Source organism: Perognathus longimembris, unplaced genomic scaffold (assembly GCF_023159225.1).
Source record: "Perognathus longimembris pacificus isolate PPM17 unplaced genomic scaffold, ASM2315922v1 HiC_scaffold_5671, whole genome shotgun sequence".
Classification (NCBI taxonomy): Eukaryota; Metazoa; Chordata; class Mammalia; order Rodentia; family Heteromyidae; genus Perognathus; species Perognathus longimembris.
This window is the reverse complement of record NW_025961124.1, coordinates 42,408-67,397: the sequence shown is the minus strand read 5'-3', so window position 1 is coordinate 67,397 and position 24,990 is coordinate 42,408. Positions and strand designations below refer to the sequence as shown.

The 24,990-nt window shown below is 44.0% G+C and overlaps 1 long non-coding RNA gene across 1 annotated transcript; it reads left to right on the top strand.

The window, feature by feature from the left end:
- Positions 1 to 1,601: 1,601 nt before the first annotated feature.
- LOC125345485 lies at positions 1,602 to 24,788 on the top strand. The gene is made up of 3 exons (XR_007209743.1): positions 1,602 to 1,736; positions 12,617 to 12,652; positions 24,610 to 24,788. It is a non-coding gene; the product is annotated as an uncharacterized LOC125345485 (long non-coding RNA).
- The last annotated feature ends 202 nt before the right edge of the window (positions 24,789 to 24,990 follow it).

Genomic DNA, 24,990 nt, shown 5'->3' with positions numbered 1-24,990 from the left:
AATATGAATCCAGCCTCAGAGCTCACCAGCGAAGCCACACTGGGGAAAGACCCTACAAATGCCATTCATGTAGCAAATCATTTATACAGAATTCACACCTGAGGACTCATGAGAAAATCCACGTGCCAACGAAACCCTATAAGTTCAAGGAATAAGGAATGGCCTTTCCACACTACTCAAGCCAAAAGAAACACAGAGGAAGCCACACTGGAAGAAAACAGAGAAAACAGAAAAGAGAGAATTCAGAAAAGTATCCAACTAAGCCTGGGCATTACAATGAGCACAGAAAGTAGGAAGGAGAGAAGACAGAAAGGAAGGGGATGGATGATATCAGTAAACCACTGCTCCAATTCGCTAAAACACAAGAATCTGTACACGTAGCTCAAGATGGATGGCACTATGGGTTAGCAAACATGAGATTCTGGGTTTGCACTCCAGGAAATGAAGAAAAGAAGGGGAGGCTCAGATTTGGAGGGGGCATGTCTACAGTGGTGGAATGTTTGCCCAGCAAGTTTCAGCCTTATGTTCAAAAGTAACCCTACACAAAGAATGGACTTGGCCAGGCCCTGGTGGCTCACACTTGGACTCCCAGCTGCTCAGGAAGCTGAGACCTGAAGAGCACGGTGTGAAGACAGGCAGGGCAGGAAGGTCCATGAGACTCTTATCTCCAATTAATCATGAATAAAAGTGACCAGAAATACAGCAATGGCTCAAGTGGTAGAACTCCATCTTGAAGCAAAAGAAGTTCAAGGCTATTGCCCAGGCTCCGAGATGAAGAAGGGAAGGAAATGGTCAATGTTTAAGGAGACAAACTAGCCTGACCATGGAAGAATGGATACATATTTCAAATAGGAAATTTTACAATGTCCAAAAATATTTGTTTGGGGATGATTAATACATAATTTCAAGCATCAGTAAACAGTGAAAAATTTCTCTTTGAAAGAGTGTAAGTATATTACAAACCTGCAGTTCCTAATGTAAATCTGGGGTCACTGAGTTCTAAGTGCATGGGTAAGAAGGTTTTTTAGTAAGTCACACTTAATTGCAAGGATTTTCGTGAATGTATAATTGTGTTTTAATCTGTATATACCAGGTGTACAGATGTTTAATATATAGTGATTCATTTTATTACTTAGTTCCCTTTACTAGGGAGTGGATTTTACCGTTTGAAGTCTGAATGGCAATAAATGAATGGTTAACCTAGCACTCAACTCTCATTTATCTCGTTGTTGAGAATGTTAGGGAACCAAGAGTCAGCCAGGGCCTTACCCCTGGTATGAGACCGCCCCCTCGAAAATGAGTGCCCCCCATAATAAGGCCTCCATTATCCTGGTTCTTGGCTGGAAGAAGTGTGATTGAGGTAGGCAGAAATTCTCCCTATCAGAATGAGAGTCTCCATGGACAAACAAACCCAACACCACTGCAGAGACACAGTGCAGGTGCCCCTGGCCTGTAGGCCTAGGCTCTGGGGTCAGGTGAGGCCCAGCAGCGCTGCTCTGGATCTGAAGTCTCCATCTGCACCAGGAAAGCCTCCATGCTGACCCGGCTCCAGGGAGGACAGAGACAGGCAGCAGCAGGGCCTCTGGTCACGCCAAGTCACAGGCCCACTGAACACAGACATCTTGCTGAATTCAGGAGGATTTGAGGCCAGTGGCCAACATGGGCTCAGTGCAGCAGCTCTGCTGACGAGGAAGCACCCACCTCACTGGAGAAGATCCACACTCTCATCCTCAAAGGTTCCTGTGCACCACGCTGGTTGGATGAAGTCGATGCCTCTTGCTGAATGGTGGGCAAAGTCAGGGCCTCTATTCCATGTACATAGGGGTTCAAGGACCACTAATACTCCATGGAACCACTGATATGCCTACGTGTTTATAGGCCAACTAATATTTCATGTGCATATGTAGTCATGGGAGTACTAATACTCCATGTACCAATGTGATCATATGACCATGTACCTTGAAGGGAGTGTTGAGGTAGGGACAGAAGGAGCACCGTCTACTCCTTGAGTTCCAGCTCCAGCACAAGCACAAACCAAATACTGTTAAATCTTTGTGGCCCACAATGCTCCTAGCATTTGAATCCAAGAGCTCTTTTTTTTGCCAGTTCTGGGCCTTGGACTCAGGGCCTAAGCACTGTCCCTGGCTTCATTTTGCTCAAGACTAGCACGCTACCACTTGAGCCTCAGCGCCACCGGTGCCTGCTTTCTATAAATGTGTAGCTTGGGAATCGTACCCAGGGCTTCATGCATAGTAGGTGAGCACTCTTGCCACTCCAAGCCCTCCAAGACCGCTTACATGGGAAAACAGGCTCCTGATGACCAGAGACCCCACTTAGCCATTGTAGAGTTGCATTTTGGGAAAGACTGAAGGAGCTATTCCAGTTCCCTTCATTCCATATGCTACAGTGCATTTCTCAGAGGAAATGGGTCAGAAGCTATTAGATCTGTGAAGCATTGCATGAGAGGAAAGTCTCAGGGAAAGCCTCTGGTTGGATGAATTTCTCATTGGACTCTATTTCCCAGAGGCCTATGGGGCCAACACCAATAGTCTGTGGAGTATTGCAAGCTGGGAGAGGATGAGTTTAGAAGGCCAGCCTTCATGAATGATGCTGTGGGGAGTGTCATGGGGCGGACCGGGTGGGGAAGCGTGGAGAGGATGGGGTGTCAGCATAGGGTGGATGGGACAGAGTGACGTGGATTGGTTGGAACATACTTGTTGGCCATCTTCTCTCCTGCTCTCAGCAGACATGTCACTCAATTTTGGCAATGCCCAGTCCTTAATGTCTGTAAACCAGTCCTAATTACCTGTCTTTAACAAGATGAGAGCTTAGAAAGGGAGAGGAATGGAAATGTCAGGGAAATGTAAGTTAAAATGAACAAAACCTCATTCCAAGAAAACACTGAAAATATTGGTGGTTATTGGTTTTTTATTTCGCCAGACCATCAACTTAAAGTAGGGGCCTGGGTGCTGTCCCTGAGCCTCTTGTACTCAAGGCTAGAGCTCTAGTACTTGAACCACACAGCTCCATTTCTAGATTTGAGGTATGTTACCGGAGGCTAAGTTTCTCACAGACTTTCCTGCCCAGGCCGACATTGAACCATGATTCTCAGCACTCAGACTCCTGAGTAGCTAGGATGACAGGTGTGAGCCATAAGGCTTCTCTTTTCTTAATGTTTCATTTGGGGATTCTGCAGAGATGGTCCTCACGGAATGCATGTTATGGAAACTTCAGGAATGTCTCCAGTCTCACTGTTTACGAGAACATCCACTGAGAAAAGCAATCACTCCAGGGAGAATCCTCACTCATGCAGACACCGTCAGGCATCTCTTCAGCCTCAAACAACAGGGGAAAACCTACCCTAGTAAGAATGTCTTCAAATGTGAGCAGTGCCACAAATTCTTCAAATACATGTCCAGCCCTAGAAGACACCAGAGAAGCCACCCTGGGGACATCTTTACAAATGCCACACATGTGTCAAATCATTTAAGTCATCCTCTTCAAGGTCTGCAGGGAGAGCCACTAGCACCAAGGAAGGAAGGGGGACAGGGCAGAAGGGCAGTGACAAAGGAGAGAGCTTGGGCCAAAGCCCAGTGGAGAGCAGAGACTGGGCAGGGCCAGAAGGAAAGGAGGTTTAAAGGACCAGTGATTGGATGCTCAAAAAGGTAGGTGTGGCCTTAAAGAGGCTAGACTAGGGAAAAGACCTGGGCTTGGGCTGCTTACACAGAGTGGGCTGGGAAGAATCTGATTTGACAAGGGGGCAGGCCTAGGAAAGAGAGAGTAATTGGACAGAGCTTTGCCTGGGGTACACTGGCAAAAGGGATGAAGCCTTGGCAGACCCCAGGCCTCCCAGTGGCCACTGGCCGGAAGCAAGATGCTAAAGTGGGGCTCAAGTTGAGGGTCAGAGTCAGGGTGCTGAGCTGCAAGTTCAGGCTGTAGAGGGGACAGGCAATCACTTGGCCTGGAGGGGCTGGGTCATTGTTTCTATGGATTGGGCCAGGTCCCTGATGGGCTGTACTGGGCTCTGAGGGGTGAGGTCCAGGTGTTGGAGGGAGGCAAGAGTGAATTTATGGGAAGGACCAGGTATCTAGGGACTAGGGTAATGAAAGATAGAGGCAGGATTCTGATGGCAGAGCAAGGGTGATATTGGAAAGGCCAGGAAAATAGAGGTGGAACCAGGATGACAGGGACTGAGCCAGGGTGGTGACGGAAAGAACCAGCTTGATGGGGGAAAGTTAGGGTGCTGATGGGTGGGGCCAGCATGCTGAGGGACAGGGCCTGGAACCAGGCCCAGCCTGTGCTCTTGGCTTCTTCTCAGACTCTGGGTGTTTTCCTAGGGGTTGGAGGTCAGACCTCCCAGGAAGGAGACTCAGGCTCCTCAGCCTGGCAAAGGAGATCTCACTGCAGATCATGATGCACCAATGCACAAAGGAGGTGAAGCCACTGTCATCTTGGCAAGGAGTGTGGCAAACAGCATCTCAGGGAAACTTTAGGAACTTAATTCTGCCCAATATAGGGAGTAATGCATTGTGTGCAGTGAAGTGTTAGTGAGGAAGACGGGCGTTGGCTCATTTTCTTTAAAAAAAAATGTGCTGCTTTTTAATAGATAGAGAATATACATGTTAATGACTTAAGATGATGCTTTCCTTCTGGGACACTGTAGAGACAAACAAGCAAACACATGAACCTTGCTATCACCTCAGGGACTTCTTACTTGAGAGTTTTTCATGTCATCCTTCACCATTTAAAATTCCCACCGCCCCAAAAATAATCACCACAAGCACTCAGAACTGACATTGTCTGCTGTCTAAACTAATATTACTAGTTTAACAGGATCACTGGACACTGGTGGGTCATTCCTTTCCTCCTAGCTCCTCAGAAGTCTGAGATCAGAGGACTGTGGTTCCCTGAAACCTTAGGTTTACAGAATCTTCTGAAACACTTATCTGCCATTAACTAGGAATAAAGGAAGAAGTAGAGTTGTGGGTGATGAGCAAAGAAGGTGAGCAAATGCACAGGGCCTACAGTTGGAGCCCGGATATTGGCAGACACAAACGCCAAATGATTCAAAAAGCTTATTGGATACAAAGAAAAGGTGGCATTGTCTAATAAGAAATGCTCTTATTCACTGACTTCTGAAATGGTCAGGCCTCAGAATAACACCTTCACAGTAACAATACACTTACATTTTTTATAAAATTATAAAGACTCTTGTTCTTTATATTCTTTACCCAAGATCATGTAAGTATGGCCATTGGTAGTGCCCCGTGCACAGCCAGTTAAAATTCTTCCATTTCTCCCACTGATAGGCAAGTCCACTTGTGGTGCAGATAGGAGCACACTTGGCCGCACTTCCTCCTGGGGTGTGTGCCCAGGAGAGACGATGTGCAAGCCCATCCAACCCTGCTAAGGCCATGCACAAGGCCGAATGGCAGGATTATCCAGGGTTTCAAACTTCCACACCTCCTGATTCTGCACCCCCAGCAGCCCCCAGACCCCTTCACCTGTGGGTGTGGAAGGGCAGCCAATGACTTAAAGGCAGACCCTACAGAGCAAGGAGTGGTTGATTAAGCTTATCTGAGGGAAGGAGGACACGCAAGGAGGGAGGAAGAAGAGGAGGAAGTGATGGTTGCTTCCCAGGAACTCTGGCCCAGGTCAAGGTCAGAACCCCACTTCCTCCTGGAATGTCACATGGTTCAACCTGCATGGAGGTTGTAGAAGTGGCTCAGAGGGTGGAGCTCTGTGCAAAGTGAATGCATCAGATACAGATGGGAGTCCTGCACTTAGACAAGAGAAGAAAAAACAGGACTGGAAAACTGGCATTTCCACCTCCGTTCCTTGCCTGATGAGCATCTTCCATGGACTTTCTCTTCTGCTTTTCTTCTTCCCACATCAAGCCCACTGTTAGAGATTCTTCTTCCTGCTGAAGAGAGCATTTTGCCATTCTGTCAACCTCCCCCACTCCTCTGTGGACAAAGTCTCACCAGGAACCACACCCTCACATGACTACAAAGTGTGTCAGCAGGCTCTGAGCTCTGAACATGGGACTGGCATTGCAGGATGCTGTTGCAGTGCATCTTGATTCCTCACCACCCATGGAGAAGGAAATGGGTGGTGATAGTTTCATCCCAGGTGAGGATTTCCATTAAAGCTCTTTCTGCTCAAAATTAGTACTGAACCATTTTGGAGGACAGCTCCAATGGTTTTGAATTTAGGATTAGAGTCTCATGGGGACTCTTTCTGCCCGGGTCTTTTGGAATTTCAATCCTCAGGTCTCAGTCTCATGAGTAGCAAGGATTACAGGCATGAGCCACTGGTGTCCAGCAAGGTAGAGTGTTATATCCAATTCATCACCAAACGGGAAACAGTAAACATGTGGCTGAAGTGGTGGAGCATTAACTTCAACAAAACAACTCAATGACAGTACCCAGGACACGAGTTCAAGCCCCCAGATTTGGCTCTCATTTTAAAAAGGGCTGGGAGAGCTTTGAAACCAAAGGGCACCTGTTGCTTAAAATAGCTCAGAAAATGAAGAGGATTTAGAAGATGTCTGATTTCTCAGATGCTAAGTGTAAAAACACTGAGATATACAGGAATTTGTGAAATATAGAAATCAGGGGTGGCTGGAAGCTGGCTTTAAGTTCATTATTAATGAGTGGATTCAGGTGACAGAGATCATACTATTTCTTTGATGTCCACTGTAGGGCAATGACAATTTTGGCTGATAATTTCCTTGTTCACTGGGATGGTGAGTCTGGGTCCAATACCATCATCATAGATATCCATGGTTAATTTTCTCTTTGCTACTAAATTTGTTCAAATTTATGAGGAGGTGACAAGTTGGCATTCAGCCTGTCCTTTCTTTGTTGATCAAAATGAATAAAAAAAATTTTAAACTACAAAAAAAATAGTTAATGGGCTTCACTTCCTAGACTAGCTTTGACCGACCTCCCTCATACCTCAGTCTTCTGACTAGGTAGGATTACAGTTGTGAAGCACCAGTTCCTAGATCATAGAAACCTTTTAAAACATACCATGCAAATCCAAATTAACTCTCTTAAAAGGAATCAAATCAAAAGTTGGACAATAGTTATTGCAGTACATTGTAAAATGTGAGATATATATGCATACACACACATACCCATACATATATATTTATACATACACACACATTAGATTAAGAGATTCCATGTCAGAACAATAGACATCTAATGCTATGTGACATAAAATATAGTAATAAAAAAACAAAGTCGTATCTTGATAACATAATTTTATATCACATATACAATTTCATCTTGTTCTCCTTTCTTATTCTATTCTTATTATACTGTGTACATGGTTTGGAGAATGTGATTCCATATTTTCACGTGCTCAGTTATACGCCTGGGAAACCACGAACTATGAAAGTGTGTATTTAAATTCACAAGTTTTGCTCATCTATAGCAGAATCATAACCTTACTTTTGTCAGTTTCCTGTACTATGAACAGAAACTTGTCCAAGTACAAATGCTCATATTGTTATCATTTGTCTTTTCCTTCCTGAGGACAGTTGACATTTGAGGACGTGGCTGTGGAGTTTACACAGGACGAGCGGCAGTGCCTGACCCTGACTCAGCGGGCTCTGTACAGAGAGGTCATGCTGGACAACTACAGGAACCTGCTGTCTGTGGGTGAGGAGCTTCCATCCTACTTCAAGTTCATTCTCAGAATTCCCTTGCAGAATATTTCATATCAGGCCCATCTTTGCTGAGTACTGGTGGCTCCTGCCTGTAATTCCAGCTATTCACCAGGCTGAGATCTGAGGATCGTGCTTCAAAGCCAGTCCAGGAATGAAAGTCTATTAGACTCTCCTCTGTAATTAACCACCAGAAGCCATCTGTGGAGTTATAGCTCAAATGGGACAGTACTGGCATTGAGCACAAAATACTGAACACAAAAAAAGAGAGAGTAACCAGGCCCTGAGGTGAAGACCCAGGATATTCCAAAAGTAAAAGATTTAAAAAAAAAAAATTGATCCCTGCTTAGTGCAAGTGCATCTCAGATAACCCCATTTTGAAAAATCCTGAGAACAGGTTGCTGTATAACATACACACATACACCATAGCACACACACACATACACAACACACATGTACACACACACACACACATCAACAGAAACTGGTGGCTGACACCTGTACTCCTAGCTAATGAAGAGGCTGAGATCTAAAGACTTGGTTTAAAGCCTGCCTAGACAGAATAGTTGGTCTCCCTATTATCTCCAAATAACCCCATAAAAGGTGGAAGTGCAGTTTTGACTCAAAGAGGTAGAGTGCTAACTTTTACTGAAACAGCTCAGGGAGAGAACACAGTACTGGAAATCAACCACAAAACCAATAAAAAGGAAGAAATAAAAGAAGAAAATAACACTTGTATAACTACTGATCCTGTATATTCTACTCTGGGTTTTTTGTTTGTTTGTTTGTTTTTTGCCAGTCCTCAGGCTTGGACTCCTGGCACGAGCATTGTTCCGGGCTTCTGTTTGCTCTGGGCTATCACTTTACCAGTTAAGCCACAGTGCCCCTTCTGGCTTTTTCTATATATGTGGTGTTGAGGTATTAACCCCAGGGTTTCATGTGTGGGATGCAATCACTATAATACTGGGCCATAACCAACGACATACCTTCCACTATGGAAGGTAAATGAATGCTACAATTTATTTTGGCATGTGTCTGTGTGTGTGTGTGTGTGTATGTGTCTGTGTGTGTTTGTCCTTATATATGTGTGTGCCTTGCACTCAGTAGATTTGCTTTCTTGTGGATGTTCTCAATCCACTGAGAAGGGAAGCTTACAGGCATGAGACACTAGCACCCAGCTTGCATGCCCATCTTAGCTGAGTGGGAATGCCAGCCATTCAGTGACACAGAACACTGTATCCTACAGCTCAGCAGCTCCAGGTCACCCTGCACATTTGACTCACTGGCAGCAGGACGCTGAAAACTGCGGGTGGAAAATGCACATGGGACCTGCTTGTCACAAATGCCTCTTCTGTGGGGCTGGGAATATGGCCTAGTGGCAAGAGTGCTTGCATTTATACATGAAGCACTGTGTTCGATTCCCCAGCACCACATATATAGAAAACGGTCAGAAGTGGCGCTGTGGCTCAAGTGGCAGAGTGCTAGCCTTGAGCAAAAGGAAAGCCAGGGACAGTGCTCAGGCCCTGAGTCCAAGGCCCAGGACTGGCAAAACAATTACCCTTCTGTAGCAACACTCCAGGGGCATACGCAGGGCCATATTCTCTTGGGTACGCTGGTGCAAACACGATCCTACTTTTTCAATTCCCAGGTCTTTTTTTTTTTGCAAGTATTGCTTTTGTAGTTGTTTGTATTTTTTTACCCTATATGCCACTGTTTACCAGTATACATGGTTTCCAATATACTCAGATAAGATACAGAGATAGTATAGGTACAACCACAGGAAGGAGATACAAGAGGATCATCAATAATAGAAGCTACAGTTACACATAGCATGTTGACAGTAGTTACAACAGTGATGTAACAATCGTTTCCATAACATGGAGTTCATTTCACTCAGCATCAACTTATGTGTTCATAAGTGTATAGCTATTGGGCTCTTGTGATCGTCTGCTGTGACTAGCCTAAATCTGTGCTAATTATTCCCTATAAGGAAGACCATAGAGTCCATGTTTCATTGCGTCTGGCTCACTTCACTTAGTATATTTTTTTCCAAGTCCTTCCATTTCCTTACGAATGGGGCAATGTCATACTTTCTGATAGAGACATAAAATTCCATTGTGTATATGTACCATATTTTCCTGATCCATTCGTCTACTGAGGTCAATGCCCAGGTCTTCATATCTCTAAACCAGACCTCATCACCTGTCTGGAGCAAGGAAAAGAGCTCTAGAGAAAAAAGAGAAAGCAACCATCAGGAAAAACTATATGTAAGTGGAAATGAACTGAACAGCAACCACAGAACACATGTCCAAAGGGAAATTTGACAGGAAGCAGAAATTGGGATTGCAAATTTTTCCAAACTAGAAATGTCTGTTGTTGGTTTTTTCCTTGGCCAGGCCTGGGAAGTGATCACAGGGCCAGTGTCCAGTCCTTGAGCCTCTTGTGCTCAAGGCTAGTTCTCTAGCTCCTGAGCCACAGCTCCCCTTCTCCTTTTTCAGTGGGTAAATGGACACAAAGAACCTTGCAGACTTTCATCGTCGGGCTGACTTTCAACCCCAATCCTCAGATCTCAGCCTCCTGACCGGATAGAATGATAGGCGTGAGCTATAAGTTTCTTTTTCTTGATTTCTCAGATGAGCAGTCTGCAGACACACAGTACCCAGAGAAGGCATGTAGGAAAACATGCAAGAAATTCTCTGCCCTCACTCTGCACCAGAGAATCCACTGTGAAAAGCAACCCTATGAATGTGAGAAATGTGGGAAAACTTTTCGCCAGAACTCTGTGTTCCGGAAGCATCAGCAAATCTACACTTTTTGAGTGTCTGCAGTGTGGCGAGTGTTTTAAGTATCTGTTCAGTAATAGGAGACATTTCAGATGTCACATGAGAGAGAATCCCTACCAGTGACCGGTGTGTGGCAAATCCTTTAGATGGAATTCATTTCTTCAGACACACAAGAGAATCCATGCTGGAGAGAAAACCTACCAGTGCACAGATTGTGGAAGGTAATTTAGACATGTCTCCAGGCTGAAGGAACATTAGAGAACACACATGGGAGATAAGCCATACCCATGTCTTGTCTGTGGCAAAACCTTTCGACAATGTTCACGTCTTAAAATCCACCACAGGAGAAAAACCCCACAGATACAATGTATGTGACAGATCCTTCACGCAGCTTGGGGATATGATCATCCACTAGAGAATCCACACTGGAGAGAGACCTTACCAGTGTCCTCACTGTGACAAAGCCTTTAAACTTATGTCAACATCTAGGCAACACCAGAGAACCCACACTGGGGAGAGACCTTATGAGTGCAAAGTGTGTGGCCAGACCTTCCTGTCTGTCTGCAGCCTGAAAGAACATGGGAAGACACACATGGGAGAGAAACCCTACACATGTGAACAGTGCCACAAGTCCTTCACATCCAGTTCCACCCTTAGGATACACTAGAGAAACCACATCGAGAGAAAGCTCATGAGTGTAAACACTGGTAAGACCTTCTGGTATATCTCCAACCTCAAAGAACATGGGAGGACAGACACACGAGAGAAACCCTACACACGGGAACAGTGCTACAAATCTCTTCAAAAACAGCTCCAGCCTCTGAATTAACCAGAGAGGCCACACTAGGAACAGACCCTAAAAATGCCATTCATGTGGCAAATCATATACACAGAGCTCATACTTCAGGAGACACAAGACAATCCACAATCCAGTGGAACCCTAAAGTTCAGCAAATGAGGGGTGGTCTTTCTACACTACTCAAGCTGGAAGAAACACAGAGGATGCCACAGTGAATGAAAACCTACAAAAACTGAGAATTCAGAAAAGCCTCCTGCCACACCCCTGGCATTAGAATCCAGCACACACACCATGTAGGAGAGAAGACAGACAGGAAGGAGATGGAGCACATCACCTGACCACTGCTCCAGTTGGATAAAACACAAGATTCCATACACATAGCTCAAGTGTGGACAGCAATATAAATTGACAGACATGAGATTCTGAGTTACAATGCCTAGAAACCAAGAGAAGAGGGGAACTCAGATTTGGGGGGCATTTCTTCAGTGGTAGAATGTTTGCCTAGCAAATTTGAGCCTTTAGTTCAAAAATAACCCAACAAATCAATGGACTTTGCCATGCCCTGGACTTGGTGGCTCCCGTTTGCAATCTGATCTGCCCAGGAAGCTGAGATCTGAGGATGGCGGTGTAAAGACAGGAGGAAAAGTTCATGAGATTCTTATCTCCAATTAATTATGAATAAAAGAAACCAGAATTACGATAATGACTCAAGTGGTGGTACAACATCCTTGAGCAAAAGTAGTTCAAGTATAGTCCACAGGACCCGAGATGAAGAAGTGAAGGAAATGGTCAATGTTTAAGTAAAGAGAAAAACTAGCCTGACCATGGACAAATTGATGCCTATTTCAAGTAGGAATAGTTAGAATATTCAAAAATATTTGTTGTAGGATAATAAATATTTTCAGTCACCAGTAAGGAGTGAAAACAATTCTCTTTCTAGGACTAAATGTGTCTCAAATGTACAGTTGCTCAGGTAAATCTCGGGTCACTGAGTTTTAAAGTCAAGGGATAAAAAGGCTTAATTAACAAGTTTCATCTGGTGTAATTTGTGAATATATAATCTGTGTTTTAAGGCGGTATCACACAACAGTTATACAGATACTTAATATGTTGTGATTCATTTTATTTCTAAATTCCCTTTACTAGGGAGTGGCTTTTAAAGTTGGATGTCTGAATGTCAATAAATGCACTGGGAACCTAGCAGGGATCTCTAGTTTTTCTCTATTCTCACATTGCTAGGGAACAAATGGGCAGCCAGGGTCTTCCCTGATATAATCTCTCCCCTATAATGAAGCCTTAAATCCCATGGTCTACGGCTGAAAAATTTGTGACTGAGAAGATCCACACTCATCCTCAAAGGGCATCTTGTCTTCCCCTACAGTGGCTGTAGCAGGGGTTCCTGTGCACTGATATGCCTCAGTGTGCATTGGCCCACTGATATTGCATGTTCACATGGGACCATGGGACCAGCTAACTGGAGTGGATGGTCATGCTGAGACAGAGGGAACAGCACAGAGTCCCTGAGTTCAATCCCAAGACCGGTACACACAAAAAATTGTTAAAACTTTCTGGGCAGCCAAGCTCCCAGCATTTGAGTGCCAGAGAAAGAACTCTTCAGAGGGCACCAGAGGCTCATAGGGACCACAGAATCCCAAAAGCCACTGTCGTGCTGTATTCTGAGAAAGTCTAAGGGAAGCTCCTGGTTCCAGGAATCTCTGCTCATTGGACTGTATTTCCCAGAGGCCTCTGGAGTGAACCCCTACAGTCTGGGAGCATTGAATGCTGGGAGAGGATGAGTACCAGAAGTCAGATTCCATGCCTGGTGGTGTGGGCTGTGGGCTGGTGGTGGGTGAGGGTGGTAGTGTGGGCAGGTCTTGGCTGGCGGCCTGGCATGTATGGGGCAGGGCGAGTAGCTGGTTGGGGGCCACATTTTGAGAAACCAGATCAGCTCCAATGGGGAGCAAAAGTTGGATGCCATGACCGGAGTAAGTCCAGGTGATGGGAGACAGGACATGAACAGAACAGACACCTGGCATGGCATAATGGCGGCAGAGCTGGCCAGAGCCTTAGCAAGCTGAAGCAAGACACCTTCACCCTGGAGCATTTGAATTGCAAGGCCCTAGTTACAGAGTTGGGAGGGTTACAGTGTTACTGGTCTCTTAGAGTCTCCACATCCCTGCCCTGCCTCCAGGAATTTGGCACACCCATTACCTGGGCGGGGCGGGGGGGGGGGGAGGGGGAAACACCACCTCCAAGAGTTTTTGGAACCAGGTTGGCGCTTTCTAAATTCTATTCTATTGTCCACCACATGGTCAATGCTAGAGAAAACTTAGGATTTAGCCAACAACAAGCAGAATTTAACTGAATCTCCAAGCTTAACAAATATGAATAACAAGAGCAGAAGACCTTCCTTTGTGTCTTTCAAACATTACCTTTGGAAGCAGGTACCAGCCACTCCTATATCACAGGCAGGCAGGTAGGCAGAATATATATACAAAGAGAGAGAGAGAGAGAGAGAGAGAGAGAGAGAGAGAGAGAGAGAGAGAGAGAGCGATGCATCTGCCCGAGCACTCATAGAAGTTATGTAAGTCCTATAAAATATCAGAGGTCCCGTGTCAATTAAAGGGGCCACATGGAGTTCCAAATTTGGGGTCAAATTTGATTGCATGAGGCTAAACATTGGGCTCAAACTTGAGCAGCTTTCCTGAAGCATTTTACAGTGTCCCTCACTTGATGAGTGACCAGCGGAGTTGAAGTACAGGTAACCCACCTCATCCCAGTCAGGCTCTGTTCAGTTGACATCAAAATGGAGTCGACTGTGAGGGAAGAAATAGCAATGGAGTCATCACCCACAAATGCTGCCTCCCTTGTCCTACCTAGCTCTGTGACTAATGGTCCCTGGGAGTGGGGCTCGGAACTTCGTGCCAAGATTTTTCTCTTTTTGTCCTTGTTTTTTTTTTTTTTAATTTTATGGCTCTGAAGCCTCTGCTCTATGACTCCAGGGAAAATCGGATCAGAGCCCCTGGTAAAAATGATCACTTACCCTGGTTGGAAATTCAAATCTGTCCTTGTTGTGGTGGATGGAAGTAGAGCACTGGGTCAGGAGTACTTACCTCGGTGTTCCTCTGAGTGGACTTAGGATAGCAGAATAGGTTCCAGGTGCAGCTTGGACCCCCCAGAAATGGAGGAATAAATCCACCTGTGAACTTATCCTGGATTCGGCACGAATGAAAGGATATGTCCCGGACATCCCAGGGAACCATGTGGAGATAATCACAGACAAGAGAAGAAGGTTTATTAGTGGGGTCATAGCTCCCACAAGTGAGGGACCTACATAGCTTCTGCACCTTATCCAGGTGGCAGCTTCTCTCTGTGGCTAAAGGGAAAGTAGGTAAGTCTTAATACTGAGTAGGAGTGGCTCATTAGGTATGGGTGAAACTGGGGGTTAATGGGAGGAGCTGAGGACCTGAGGCAGGGACAATGCTAACATTAATATTGTTAATAGATGGCTGTGGCTGAGAGGGACTGATTTCAACTCCCTATGCATGGGAAAGTAAAACAGTTTTATTCAAGTTCAATGATGTAGGCAAGGCTGTGGATACATTTTAAATAATGAGTCAAAGTATCCTAGCACCACTGACTTATGGCTACCTAAATTATTTAGATTGTATTCCTATTTCATCTAGGCCTTCCAGATCCTCATATCTGGCCTCCTCAGTAACTAGGATGACTAGACTCAGCCACTGACACCAGCTGGTCTTTTATTTATAATGACTTGCTCCTTAAAGTAGACAGTTTCAAGAATAACTTCCATGACTCCATAGGGAACTACCTAACACAGAAAGTTAAAAGAAAAGCATCAAGATGGAATTAGTTAACACATGGTAGAACAGTTTAACCAGTTTATCTTGCAAAGTGACACAACCAGCATTTACTGACATGTATTCCATGATGGAATATGACACAGTGAAAAAAGGATTATGTCAAAATCTAACTTTTCATATCATTTCATGGGCAATAACAAAGAGGCACCAAACATACACACACATACACACACACACACACACACACACACACACACACAGAGATATAATTGAGCCCAAACGGGTGTGGTTTGGTGGTTTCATCCCTGCATATTATTGGTTAAAATAACCAAGCACATGAAATTATCTCTCACCTCAGGGACTTCTTACTTGAAGTTGAATTGTCATCATAGAAAATTAAAATCCACACCCCCAAAAAATAATCACAAGAAACACTCTGAATTGGCATTCATCTGCTGAATAATCTCATATTACTAGTTTAGTAAAATCACTAGACACTAGAGGTTCACTAGTTTATTCCTGGAACCTAAGAAAACTGAGATTTGATGTCTACAGTTCAGTGTGACCCTGGACTGAAAGCATTATCTGAAAGAATTATCTGCAATTGACTAGCAAGTAAGCTAGAAGTGGAGCTGTGGCTAATCAGCAAAGATTAGCAGGAGCTGAAGGCCTTGTGCTCAGCCCAATACTGACACCTACAAACAGAAATTCTTTCAAGAAGCTTATTGAAACTAAAAGAAAAAGTGATACTGTGCAAAGAGAAATGTACTCATTACCTGATTTCTGAAATGGCCCCCCATTGGGACAACATCTTCTTAATAAGATTAAATATATATTGCTAAACATTTGTATTCTTACTCTCCATATCACGAAACTATCACCATCTTCAGTGTCTCATGCACAGCAAGTTTAAATTCTTCCAATTCCGACACTGAAATCCAGGTCCCCTGCTTGTGCAGAAAGGGGCACAATTCTCCTCACTTCCTCCTGGTGTGTGTGGCCAGCGAGAGGGGATGGACACGCCCAACAAATCCAGTTGTCAGCAGGCAAAGCAGGCCTAATAGCATTTTCATTCCAGACTTTCAAAATAGTACACATTCTGACTCAACTGCCAGAAGTCCCAGAAGTCTTTAAACTGACAATGGGAAAGAGTTACAACCAGAAAACACAGAGACTGGTGGCCAGTCGGAAACCTTGAAACACCCTTGCCTAGCTCAACCCTGGCTGCTAAAAATGTCCTCTCCTTCTGATTCCTCATCCTTGCCCCAGGTTTCCCATGCTGCCCTCCAAGCTGCAGGGACACCATGGTTTCTCCAGGTTCCTAATGTGCCTGGGTCGCTTACTGATTCTCTCCAGTGGAAATAGATGACACTAATCTACCCATTCGCTGCCTGGTGGAGCATCAGTGCCCTGGTCCTGACTGCCTGAAGTTGAGAGCCAGGCCTCTAGATGTGGGTGTGTGGCTTCCTGATCTCCCCTCAGTCTCCATTTCAGTCTCTTCACAGTCTTCACTTCCAAGCTCCTCATTGCCAATGCATATGGGGACAGAGCAGGATGGGGGGACCTCTGCCCCCCAGCAGCACCCAGGCTCACCTGCATGTGGGTGTGGAAGGGCAGGTGAGGAGGATTTGCCAGTATCTTAAAGGCAGACCCTATAGAGCAAGGAGTGGTTAGTGAGCTCATCTCTCACCAGAGCAGAAACATGAGAATAGAGGAAGAGGAAGAAATGATGACTGCTTCCCTGGAAACTGCAGCCCAGGTCAAGGTCAGATCCTCCTTCCTCTTGGAGTGTCACAGGGTTAAACTTGGAAGGGGGTTGGATGCCTGGATCAGGTGGTAAAACTCAGTGAAAGCATCAGATAGGAGGTCCAGTCCTGTTGTAAGACAAAAAAAAAGTGTAATAGACGGACTATAAAACGTTGACTTCTCTACTTCTGACTCTTTGCCTGACGAGCATTTTCCATGGACTTTTACTTCTGCTTTTCTTCTTTCCTCATCAAGCTGAATCCTTACAGAATCTTCTCCCTACTGAGGAAAAAGTCCTCCCCATTCTGTCCTCCTCCTCTCACTTCTATCTGGACAGAGTCTCTCCAGGAATTGCTCACTTTCACGACTGCAAAGTGTTTCAGCAAGCAGTGAGCTCCGCACATGTAACTGGCATTTTAAGGTGCTGTTTGGACTGGAACTAGGTCCTGCGACATCAGTGGAGAAGGAATGGTGTGGTGGGAGTTTCATCCTGCATGAGAATTCAACTAATGCCTTGCAGAACAGGAGATCATAGCTCACAACTGTATGCCTTGCTCCTCTGGAAGCTGAGATCTGAGGATCATGGTTCAAAGCCAGAACAGCCAGGAAAATCTGTGAGACAATTTGTGTTCGTTACTTGTGAACTTGAATTCAGAGCCTCAGAGCTGTCTCTGAGCTAATTTTCTCAAGGTGAGTCCTTAGCTACTTTGAGCCACAGTGCCAATGCTGGTGTTGTGTGGCTAATTGAAGATTAGAATCTCACCAGGACTTTTTCTGCCCAGGTGGCTTGGAACTCTGATCCTCAGATCACATCCTCAAGAGTAGTGGGATTACGAGCACTAGCGTGAGGCCCTGGCAGGTTACACTTTTATCTCTTAATTCACAACCAACCACAAGAAGTGAAGCTTTCACCTATGTGGTAAGCACTAGACTTCAACAAAAACCCCCAATGATGGTACCCAAGCCATGAGTTCAGACTCAAAAATTGGCATTCACAAAAGTAAACAATCAAACAGACACAGCCTTGGAAAGAAAAGGGCCAACCTTTCTTGAAAATTGAGACATACAGTTATTTGGAGAGTATAGAAATCAGGTGTGGCTTGAATCCTGCTTTGGAGAGTATAGAAATCAGGTGTGGCTTGAATCCTGCTTTACATCAATTATTAATCAGTGGATTCAGATGACAGAACTTTCAATTCCTTCGATCTATACTGTGAGGGCAATGACACTGTTGCTTGTTAATAGCTTTATTTACTGGGATGCTGAGTCTGGCCAAAAGACCATCATTATAGATATCTATGGTAATTTTGCTCTTTGTCAGTAATAAGTAGCAGGGAGAGGGGTTAAGGAGTAATGTGCATTAACCATGAATAAAAAAGCCCAGCTTCCCTCCTCATGGTCTATTGTGAGGAGGAAGGCTTACACTTGTGCTGCCGGAGATGGATTGCCCTGACAGGTGCAGATCTGAAAGGGGCTTTCAGTTCCGCAGGTTTTCATTTCCTTCTATACTTGCTCACGTCTTTATTTTTTCTGAAAATAAACAAAACCATAGAGTTAAAAGCTCTCTACATACCTCTACTAATACATAGGAGAGAGCATATAATACACTTGAAATAATGGCACGTACATTCATTTTATCATTGTTCCTGACTCTACAATGTCATTTAATATAATTTAAGTTTTATTAAGTGTCTCTACAAAGAGGTTACAATTCCCTTCAATATCTCATGGATTTCCCTGCCCAGGCTGGTTACAACCAGGACCTTAAACCTTCTGAGTAGCTAAGATAACATTGGTGAGCTTGGTGAATTTTCTTTCTTCATTCAGCAATATTTTGTTCTGTCTTCCTGAGTGGAATGTTTTGTGTGGTTTCTTTAAACTCTAGTATTAATCCATTCTGATCTGACAGACTACAGAGAATATTTCAATAGCATATATGTACTGATATATGTCCAAAAATATGATCTGTTTTGGGGACGTTTTAGCAGCTGCTGAGAAAAATGATATTATGTGGTTTGTAGGTAAAATACTCTGCAGAAAACACTTTGCAGGAACAACCAGGATTGTGGAAGATGCTATAGAGTCCATAAATCCTTTTCAACAAAAGCTACGAGGAAAATTGACCAACTTTAGTTTTTGCTAAGAGAAAACATGTGTGCTTTTGGACCCAGAACACTGACATTACTGGAGACTTATTGTTTATCAATTGTAGGGCTTGAACTCAGGGCCTGAGCACTGTCCCTGTCTTCTTTTGACACAAGGCTAGAATTCTACCACTTGAGCCACAGCACCACTTCTGGCTTTTCTGTTTATGTGGTGCTGAGGAATCAAACTGAGGGGTTCATGCATGCAAGGGGAGCACTCTACATCTAAGCCAGATTCTCAGCCCCTAGAGACCTTATTAAAGGAACCACATATATCCATACTAAAGATCATAAAATAATCAAAATCTAAAGTGGGACAATATTTGGTTCATTGTACATTGTAGAGTGTGAGGCATATATATGTGTACATACACATATACATTTATAATTATATCAACATATAATATCGATGTATATAAATAAACTCATTAATTAGATTAGAAGATTCCATGTCAGAACAATACACAGCTCATTCTGTATGAAAAAAAACATAGTAATCAAAAAACACATCTTTATGGTAAAGTCTTCATTTTATATATCATATGTAAAATTTCAAGTTATTTTGAATAGTATTATATTATTACCATATTGTGTACAATTATTTTGGGAATGACATACCATATTTTCATGTGTCTAGGTTATACTTCTGAAAATTCCACTACATTTGAAAGTGCGTTTTGAAAATCACTCACTTTTCATATCCGAAATAGAACAGTTACCTTAGGTCTCTCAATTTCTTGACCAGGAATTGGCAGTTGCCCACAGACAAATGCTCACATTGTTATCTTTTGTCTTTTCCATCATGGGGACAGGTGACATTTGAGGACGTGGCTGTGGAGTTCACACAGGACCAGTGGCAGTGCCTGACCCCAGCTCAGCAGGCTCTGTACAGGGAGGTCATGCTGGACAACTACAGGAACCTGCTGTCCGTGGGTGAGGAGCTTCTGTCCCACTTCTAGTTCATTCTCAGAATTCCTTGCAGAATGTTTCATAACAGAGCCATCGTTGCTGGATACTGGTGGCTCCTGCCTGTAATACCAGCTACTCAGGAGGCTGAAATTTGAGGATCATGCTTGAAAACTAGTGCTTCAAAGCAAGAAGGAAAGTCTATAAGACTCATATCTCTAATTATCCAATAAAGCCATCTGTAGAGCTGTGCCTCAAGTGGTACGGTGCTAGCCTTGAGCACAGAAGCACAGGGACAGTACCCAGGCCCTGAGTTCATGCACCAAGACCTTCCAAAAGAAAACGAAAAAAGAAAGCAGTGCCAGCTTGGTGCAAGTGCATCTCAGATAACCTCATTTTCAGAATTTCTGGGAAAGGGTTGCTATTTAAAACACACCCACATATTTTCAACCAAGCATCAGTGGCTCATACCTGAAATCTAGCTAATGAGGGTTATATCAAAAGACTGTGGTTTACAGCCTGCCAAGGCAGGAAGGTTGCCGATCTGCTTTCTCCAAAGAACCCCATAAAGAATGGAAGTGCAGTTTTGACTCAAAGTGGTAGAAGGCTAGCCTTCACTTAAAAAATTTATGGCCAGCAACCAGTCCTGGAGATCAATCACAAAACCAATGAAAAAGAAGAAAAAAAATATTTTTATAACTTCTCATCCTGTATATCCCCATTTTGGTTTTCTTGTTTGTTTCTTTTCTTTCTTTCTTTCTTCCTTTTTTTTTTTTTTTTTTTTGCCAGTCTCAAGGTTTGGCCTCAGGCCATGAGGACTGTCCCTGGCTTCTTATTGCTCAAGGCTAGCACTTGAGCCACTGTGCCATTCAAGATTTTCTGTATAAGTGGTGCTGAGGACTTGACCCCAGGGCTTTATGTATGTTATGCAATCACTACCAGTAGGCCATATCCGAGCCCCACCTTTGAGTGTTGAAGGTAAATGAATGCTTCACTTTATTTTGCAGTGTGTCTGTGTGTATGTGATGATATATATACATATGCATACATATGTGTATATATGATATATATTGTACATACAGATAGGCGTGTATATTGTATACATGTGTTTAATATATGTATACATGTATATATGTGTGTATATATGTGTGTGTAGGTATATATGCTGTGTGCCTGAAGCAAGTTTTGAACTGAGGGCATTCTCACAAAATTTGTTTCCTTGTGAAATGTTCTTTACCACAAACCTATTTTAGTATTTTGCTGGTTAATTAGTGGTCTAGTCTTTCAGATTTTCTCACCCAGCTGGCTTTCACCTCTGATCCTTTAGTTCTCAATCCACTGAAAAGGGAAGCTTACAGGCATGACCCACTGGCATCCAGCTTGTGTGCCCATCATAGCTGATTGGGAATGCAAGCCATTCAGTGACACAAGACACTGTCTACCACAGCTCAGCAGCTCCTAGTCGACTTGCAATTTGACTGACTAGCAGCAGGATGCTGAAAATGGGTGAAAATTGCACATGGGGCCTTTGTGCCAAAATTGTCCGATCTGAAACTAAACAACAGGCCCATCGTAGATGGCCATTTTCTCTCGTGTTCTCCAGCACACATGCCTTCTTACTTTTTCAATACCCAGGGCTTAATGTCTCTAAACCAGACCTCATCACCTGTCTGGAGCAAGGAAAAGAGCCCTGGACAGGGAGAAAAAAAGAACCATCAGGAAAAAATATAGGTAAGTGGAAAGGAATTAAACAACACCCCCAAAAAACACACATGGAATGGATAAGAAAGACAAAGCACAGAGAATGGGATTGCAACTTATTACTAAACTGGAAATGTTTGTTGTGAGTTTTTTCTTTGGCCAGGCCTGGAAATTGAATTCAGGGCCTGATTGATGTCCTTAAGCCTCTTTTGTTCAAGTCTAGTAGTCTCACTCCAGAGCCCAAGCTCCCTTTCTGGTTTTTAGTTGGGTTATTGGACACAAAGAATCTCACAGACTTTTGTCCTCAGGCCGATTTTCAACCACAATCCTCAAAGCTTAGCCTCCTGAAAGCTAGGATGATAGCATGAGTTAACAGTGTCTTTTTCTTGCTTTCTCAGATGAGCAGTCTGCAGACACACAGTCCCCACGTAATGCATGTGGGAGAACCTTCAGGAAATTCTCTGCCCTCACTCTGCACCAGACAATCCACTGTGAAAAGCAACCCTATGAATGTAAAGAATGCCAGAAAACTTTTCGCTACTCCTCGTTGTTGCAGAAGCATCAACGAATCCACACAGGGGAGAAACCTTTCAAGTGTCAGCAGTGTGGCCAGTGCTTTAACCAGCTGTCCAATTGTAGACAACATTTCCGAATTCACACTGGATTCAAACCCTACCAGTGCAAAGATTGTGACAAGTCATTTAGACATGTCTGCAGGCTGAAGGAACATGAGAGAACACACACAGGGGAGAGGCCATACCCATGTCTTGTATGTGGCAAAGCTTTTCGAAGATATTCAAATCTAAAAAGCCACCAACTGATCCACACACAAGAAAAATATCACAGATGCAATGAATGTGATAAATCCTTCATGCAGCATAAGGATTTGATCATCCACCAGCGAATCCACACTGGAGAGAGACCTTACCAGTGTCCCCACTGTGACAAATCCTTTAGACAAATCTCAGCATCTCTGGAACACCAGAGAATCCACACCCTGGAGAAGCGTCATGAGTGCAAATACTGTGGCAAGGGCTTCTGGTACCTCTCCAAGTTCAAACAACATGAGAGGTCACACACCAGAGAGAAACCCTACACATGTGATCAGTGCCACAAATCCTTCAAATACAGCTTCAGCCTTAAAAGTCACCAGAGAATCCACACCGGCGAGAAACCTTATGGGTGCAAACACTGTGGTAAGACTTACCGGGATCACTCCTACTTAAAAAGTCATGGGAGGACACACACAGGAGAGAAGCTCTACACATGTCAACAGTGCCACAAATCCTTCAAATACAGATTCAGCCTTAGAAGGCACCAGAGAAGCCACACTGGGGAAAAAAAACCCTACCAATGCCATTCATGTGGCAAATCGTTTATACACAGCTCACACCTAAGGACTCATGAGAAAATCCACATGCCAACACAACCCTAAAAGTTCAAGGAATGAAGAATGGCCTTTCCACACTCCTTAAGCCAGAAGAAACATAGAGGAAGCTTCACTGGAAGAAAACAGAATAGATAGAGTTCAGAAAAGTTTCCCAGTAAGCCCGGGAATTACAGTAAGCACAGAAACTAGGAAGGAGAGAAGACAGAAAGCAAGGGGATGGATGATATCAGTAAACCGCTGCCCCAGTTGACTAAAACACAAGAATCCGTACACATTGATCAAGTATGGATGGCACAATGGATTGGAAAACATGAGATTCTGGGTTTGAAGTCCAGGAAATGAAGAAAAGAAGGGGAGGCTCAGATTTGGAGGGGGCATGTCTACAGTGGTGGAATGTTCGCCTACCAAGTTTGAGCCTATGTTCAAAAGTAACCCTACACAAAGAATAGACTTAGCTAGGCCCTGTTCACTCACACTTGGACTCCCAGCTGCTCAGGAAGCTGAGATCTGAAGACCAAGGTGTGAAGACAGGCAGGGCAGGAAGGTCCATGAGACTCTTATCTCCCAATTAATCATGAATAAAAATGACTAGAAATGCAGCAATGGCTCAAGGGGTGGAACTCCATCTTAAAGCAAAAGAAGTTCAAGGATAGTGGCCAGGCTCCGAGATGAAGAAGGGAAGGAAATGGTCAATGTGTAAGGAGAAAAACTAGCCTCACCATGGAAGAATGGATGCATATTTCAAGTAGGAATTTTTATAATGTCCAATAATATTTGTTTGGGGATGATGAATAAATAATGTCAAGCATCAATAAACAGTGAAAAAAATTCTCTTTCAAAGAGTGTAAGTATATTACAAACCTGCAGTTCCTAATGTAAATTCGGGGTCACTGAGTTATAAGAGGAAGGGGTAAGAAGGTTTTTTAGTAATTTTAATCACATGTAATTGAAGGGACTTTTGTGACTGTATAATTGTATTTTAATCTGTGTATACCAGGTGTACAGATGATTAATTTATAGTGATTCAATTTATTACTAAATTCCCCTTACTAGGGAATGGATTTTACAGTTTGAAGTCTGAATGTCAATAAGTGAAAGGTTAACCTAGCACTCAACTCAAACTTTTTCTCACTGCTGGCAATGCTAGGGAACCAAGAGTCAGCCAGGTTCTTACACCTGGTATGAAATCACCCCCTCAAAAATGAGTGCCTCCCATAGCGAAGGTCTCCAGGCTCCTGGTTCTTGGAAGGTAGAAGTATGATTGAGGTAGGCAGAAATTCTCCCCAGCAGAGTGAGAAAATCCAAGGACAAACAAACCCAACTCAACTGTAGACACGCAGGGCAGGTGCTCCTGGCCAAAGGCCTAGGCTCTGGGGTCAGGTGAGGCCTAGTATTGCTGCTCTGGCTCTAGAGGCTCCTTCTCCAGCAGGAAAGCCACCATGCTGACCTGGCTCCAGGGAGGACAGAGACAGGCAGCAGCAGCCCCTCTGGTCACATGCAATCACAGGCCCACTGACCACAGACATCTTGCTGAATTCAGGAAGATTTGAGGCCAGTAGCCAACATGGGCTCAGTGCAGCAGCTCTGCTGACGAGGAAGCACCCACCTCACTGGAGAAGATCCACACTTTCATCCTCAAAGGTTCCTGTGCACCACGCTGGTTGGATGAAGTCGATGCCTCGTGATGAATGGTGGGCAAAGACAGAGCCTCTATTCCATGTACATAGAGGTTCAAGGACCACTAATACTCCATGGAACCACTGATATGCCTAAGTGTTCATAGGCCCACTAATATTTCATGTGCATATGTAGTCATGGGAATACTAATACTCCACGTATCCATGTGATCATGTACCTCGAAGGGTCTGTTGAGGGACAGGAGGAGCACCATCTAGTCCCTGAGTTCAAGCCCCAGGACAAGCACAAACCAAATACTGTTAAATCTTTGTAGCCCACAAAGCTACTAGCATTTGAATCCAAGAATTCTTCTTTTATTTTTTCCCAGTCCTGGGCCTTGGACTC